A 6,000-nucleotide genomic window follows, 5' to 3' on the forward strand; every position below is an offset into this window, starting at 1 on the left:
AGTAGAACAAACTATGAAGTGCTCGTCATAAGTGCGACGTATAAGCAGTTTTCGTCTTCGTCTTAGTCGAGGTAGAGAAGTGTGTTTTTAGTCGGCGGCGGAAGATGTGGAGGCTTTCCGCTGTCCGGATGTCGATGAGGAGCGAGGACAGTGAACAGTCTGGAGTTCTGCGAGTGTCTCTGCGATCCTCTCAGTGAGGGGGCAGCGAGCCGGTTTGCCGATGCAGAGCGAAGTGGGCGGGCTGGGGTGTAGGTTTTGATCATGTCCTGGATGTAGGCTGGACCGGATCCGTTTGTAGCATGGAACGCAAGCACTAGAGTCTTGAAGCGGCTACAGGAAGCCAGTGAAGGGAGCGGAGGAGCGGTGTAGTGTGGGAGAACTTTGGTAAGTTGAAGACCAGTCGAGCTGCTGCATTCTGGATGAGTTGCAGAGGTCGTATGGCACACGCAGGGAGACCAGCCAGGAGGGAGGTGCAGTAGTCCAAGCGTGAGGTGACAAGAGCCTGGACCAGAACCTGGACCAGAGCCTGGACCAGAACCTGTGCCGCCTTCTGGGTTAGAAGAGGCCGTATCCTTCTGATGTTGTGCAAGATGGAGCTGTTGCAGCAATGTTGGCAGTGAGGGAGAGATGGTCATCAAGTGTCACACCCAGGTTCCTTCAGTAAGAGAAGGAGTTACCACAGAGTTGTGGAGGGTGACGGTCAGATCTGTGGTGGGAGAAAGAGAAACTCAGTCTTGTCCAGATTGAGTTTCAGGTGATGGTCAGACGTGGGTCAGACAAGCGGTGATCCGTTGTGCTACATGTGTGTCGGAGCTGGGAAAAGAGAGAATGACTTGAGTGTCATCGGCGTAGCTGTGATAGGAAAAACCATGAGAGAGAATAACACAACCAAGAGAGTTGGTGTATAGAGAGAAGAGGAGAGGGCCCAGGACAGAACCCTGAGGGACCCCAGTAGCTAGAGGACAGGGTTCCGACACGGATCCTCTCCAGGTTACTCTGTATGTTCGGTTTTGAAGATAGGACGAGAGTAGGGTAAGTGCAGAGCCTGAGACACCTAGTTCTTGAAGGGAGGAAATAAGGATCTGGTGGTTAACTGTGTCAAACGCTGCAGAAAGGTCCAAGAGGATGAGCACAGAGGAGAGAGAGGCAGCCCTGGCAGTGTGGAGTTGCTCAGTGACAGCAGTTTCAGTCGAGTGACCTGCTTTAAAACCAGACTGAAGAGGATCAAGAAGGTTGTTCCGGTGAAGGTAGGAGGAGAGTTGATTAAAGATAGCGCGCTCCAGAGTTTTGGAGAGAAAAGGAAGAAGAGAGACAGGTCTGTAGTTATTTACTTCAGACGGGTCAAGGGTGGGTTTTTTAAGGAGGGGGGTCACTCTGGCCTCTTTAAGAGAGTCCGGAAAGCAACCAGATGATAGAGATGTGTTAATGAGGTGGGTGAGGAAAGGAAGAAGATCAGAAGCAATTGACTGAAGAAGGTGAGAGGGGATAGGGTCAAGGGGGCAGGAGGTGGGGCGGGCAGAGGTTATTAGGGAAAGAACTTGATCCTGAGATAGAGGGGAGAAAGAGGATAGAGAAGGAGCTGAATGTGTGGTTGGTAGAGTGGTGAGATCAGGAGGTGGGGTTGAGAAAGAAGAGCGAATGTCATCTACCTTTTTTGTGAAGTAGTTGACAAAGTGAATTGGTAGAAGGGAGGAAGGAGGAGGGGGGTGGGGGATCAAGGAGGTTAGAGAAGATAGAGAAAAGTTTTTTGGGGTTAGAGAAAGAGGATTGAATTTTAGTCTGATAGAAAGATCGTTTGGCTGCAGAGATAGAGGCAGTGAAGGTGGAGAGAAGAGAGTGATAGGAAAGCAGGTCATCAGGGTGTTTTGATTTCCTCCATTTTCTTTCTGCTGCCCGTATCGTGGCTCTCTCAGCACGCACTGAGTCCGACAACCACGGGGCTGGGGAGGACTTACGAACCCGCCGGGAAGTAAGAGGACAGAGAGAGTCAAGAGAGGAGGACAGAGTAGAGAGGAAGGTGTCTGTGGCAGAGTTGGGATGCATGAGGGAGAAGGAGTCAGCTGAAGGAAGTGCTGATAGAACAGTTGAGGAGAGAGAGGAGGGAGAGAGAGAGCGAATGTTGCGACGGACAAGTGCAATATCTGATGAGATGAGATCATCAGATTGGGAGAGTGGGAGAGAGTAGGAAATGAAGAAATGATCAGAGACATGAAGTGGGGTTACCTTGAGGTCTGAGGTGGAGCAGTTTCTGGTGAAGATGAGGTCAAGGTGGTTGCCAGCTCTGTGTGTTGGTGGAGAAAGAGCAAGTGAGAGAGAAAGAGATGAAAGAAGGAGAAGTAGATCAGATGACTTCTCTGGATGTTGAAGTCACCAAGAAGAACAAGTGGTGGACCATTTTCTGGGATGTTTGAGAGGAGGACATCTAGTTCCTCCAAGAAGTGTCCCAATGGGCCTGGTGGACGGTAGATGACAACAATGATGAGTTTTACTGGGTGAGTTATAGTTACAGCATGAAATTCAAATGACTGTGAAGAGAAGTGAAACAGTGGGTAAAGAGTGAAAGTCCAGTTGGGGTTGATAAGCAGACCTGTCCCACCACCTCTTCCAGTGGATCTGGGTGTGTGGGAGAAGGAGTGGGCGGAGGAGAGAGCCGCAGGGGTGGCTGTGTTGGAGGGTGTTATCCAAGTCTCTGTGAGAGCAAGGAAGTCCAGACATTGCTCAGTAGCAAAGCCAGAGATGAACTCAGTCTTGCGGGTAGCTGACTGGCAGTTCCACAGGCCCCCTGCAACAAGGTGTTGGATGTGTGTGGAGCGGGTGGGATAGATAAGTGAGGACAGGTTACGGTGGTGCTGTGAGTGATTGTGAGGTTTGTAATATCTATGAGAAGAGACATGAACAGGAATGGAGAAAACGCACATATGTGAAAAGTAGAAAAACACTTGCAGACGGGTACTTAGCTTTGTTAGCCTCCTTGTTAGACTCCGGTTTAGACTCCTTTGTCTTTGTCTTCCTGAGTCTTTAGACTCCGGTTTAGACTCCTTTGTCTTCGTCTGAGGAGTCTGCCGCTGAAGCTGCCGCTTCAAAGTGGGTGCTGCTTTTTAAAAGACACCTGATTAGGTGCTGATTAATTGCAGCTGAGTGGCCCCTCCCTCTAGCCAATGACACTTCAGTGAAGCTGATTAGAGGCTGATTGGTTACAGCTGAGTGGCCACTCCCCTGTAGCCAGTGAAACTTCTCACCTGGTGATGGTGATGGCTCAATAGAAACTAGGTCAAAACAGCAACAATAACAACTTTGTCTTTGACCTAGCAGACAAAATATCTTAAACAACTTTCACCTTAACTTAACAGACAAGTCAAAAGTCACTAAAGTCAAGCAACACAGTTAGATAAAATAGCAAATAATGAAATAGCAACCAAATAAGAAAGACCTACAGAAGTGATACTTAGCTTAATTCCAGTAGTCCTATGAGATACCCAGATAGTCCAAATGCACACTGATTATCAATCATCAATCATCTATAATCAATCATCAATCATCTATAATCGATCATCACTTATCAATCAAACATCAATCATCTATAATCGATAATCGATTATCGATAATCAATCATCAATGATCAATTATCAATAACCGATCATCAATGATCAATAATCGATCATCAATCATCAATAATCGATCATTAATCATCAATCATCTATAATCGATCATCACTTATCAATCAAACATCAATCATCGATCATCAATCATCTATAATCAATTATCAATCATCGATCATCTATTATCTATTATCTATTATCATTTATCAATTATCAATCATCAATCATCAATCATCAATCATCGATCATCAATCATCTATGATCAATCATCGATCATTGATGATCGATCATCGATAATAATCAATACTGATCTGATATTCACTCTGTGTGTGTGTGTGTGTAGCTGGAGTGTGAACTATCTCATAGTCAACCAAAGCTGCACGCTCTGAGGTCAGAGGTCAACTTTCTACAGAGTAAGGTCAAGACACTCAGGTGAGTTAAGATCCGCCCTATTCTTGGAGGTGGGGGTCACCTAGATTTATGGTCTTTAATCCTGGATTAAAGTCTTTAATCCTGGATTAAGGTCTTTAATCCTGGATGAAGGTCCTTATTCCTGGATTAAGTCATTCTGCAAGATAGCTTGCAACATGCTCCCCCAGCTAGGTTGTTCAATGTCGCCAGCTAGCGTTGTGTTAGCAGAGAGTGTTCATGTTTTTAAACCCTCGTCTTTCTCTTCCTCTCGTATGTGTTCATGATATTTATATTATATATGTTATATAAAATTCTATATTTCCATTATATATATATTATATAAGATTCTGTATTTCCATTATATATATATATATATATATGTATATATATATATATATATATATTATTTAAGATTCTATATTTACATTATATATGTTATATAAAATTCTATATTTCCATTATATATATATATTATATAAGATTCTGTATTTCCATTATATATATTATATAAGATTCTATATTTACATTATATATATTATATAAGATACTATATTTACAATATATGTTATATATGATTCTATATTTACATTATATATATCATATAAGATTCTATATTTACATTATATATGTTATATAAGATACTATATTTACATTATATATATAATATAAGATTCTATATTTACATTATATATATTATATAAGATACTATATTTACAATATATGTTATATATGATTCTATATTTACATTATATATATCATATAAGATTCTATATTTACATTATATATGTTATATAAGATACTATATTTACATTATATATATCATATAAGATTCTATATTTACATTATATATATTATATAAGATACTATATTTACAATATATGTTATATAAGATTCTATATTTACATTATATATATCATATAAGATTCTATATTTACATTATATATGTTATATAAGATACTATATTTACATTATATATATATCTTATATAAGATTTTTCCCACTTCCAATTGCAACTATAGGGGTTCTTTCTTGCTTTTTTAAAATTTGGCCAGGAGTCTATTGTCAGCTAACTGGAAGTCTGGATTAACGTCTTTAATCCTGAATTTATGGTCTTTGATCCTGGATGTATGGTCTTTAGTCTTGGATTTATTGTCTTTGGTCCTGGATTTATGGTCTTTAATCCTGAATTTATGGTCTTTAATCCTGGATTTATGGTCTTTGGTCCTGGATTTATGGTCTTTAATCCTGAATTTATGGTCTTTGGTCCTGAATTTATATAGATTTATGGTCTTTAATCCTGGATGGTCTTTGGTCCTGGATTTATGGTCTTTAATCCTGAATTTATGGTCTTTAATCCTGAATGTATGGTCTTTAGTCCTGGATTTATTGTCTTTGGTCCTGGATTTATGGTCTTTAATCCTGAATTTATGATCTTTAATCCTGGATTTATGGTCTTTAATCCCGAATTTATTTATGGTCCTTGATCCTGAATTCATGGTCTTTGATCCTGAATTTATGCTTTTTAATCCTGGATTTATGGTCTTTGATCCTGAATTCATGGTCTTTGATCCTGAATTCATGGTCTTTGATCCTGAATTTATGCTTTTTAATCCTGGATTTATGGTTTTTAATCCTGAATTTATGGTCTTTAATCCTGGATTTATGGTCTTTAATCCTGACTTTCAGAGAACTTGAGCTGGAGACATCATCACAGCAGCGACAAAGATACAGAGACAAGAGAGTGAGTGACCTGTGATAATGTGTCCATAAATATTATCATATGAATGAATGAATGATGTCATCACCACTTCCTCAGTGTGAAGCTGCTGCTTGTGAGGAGCTGGAGGAGGTGAGGAGGAGGACGGAGGAGCAGGAGGAGGAAGAGCAGAGGGAGGAGCAAAAAATAGAGCAAAGGGGGGAGCTGGAGGAGGTGAGGAGGAGAGAGAGGCAGCAGAGGAGGAGCAAGAGGCTGCTGAAGGAGGTGAGGAGG

The sequence above is a fragment of the Solea senegalensis genome, unplaced genomic scaffold, assembly GCF_019176455.1.
Source record: "Solea senegalensis isolate Sse05_10M unplaced genomic scaffold, IFAPA_SoseM_1 scf7180000017765, whole genome shotgun sequence".
Classification (NCBI taxonomy): Eukaryota; Metazoa; Chordata; class Actinopteri; order Pleuronectiformes; family Soleidae; genus Solea; species Solea senegalensis.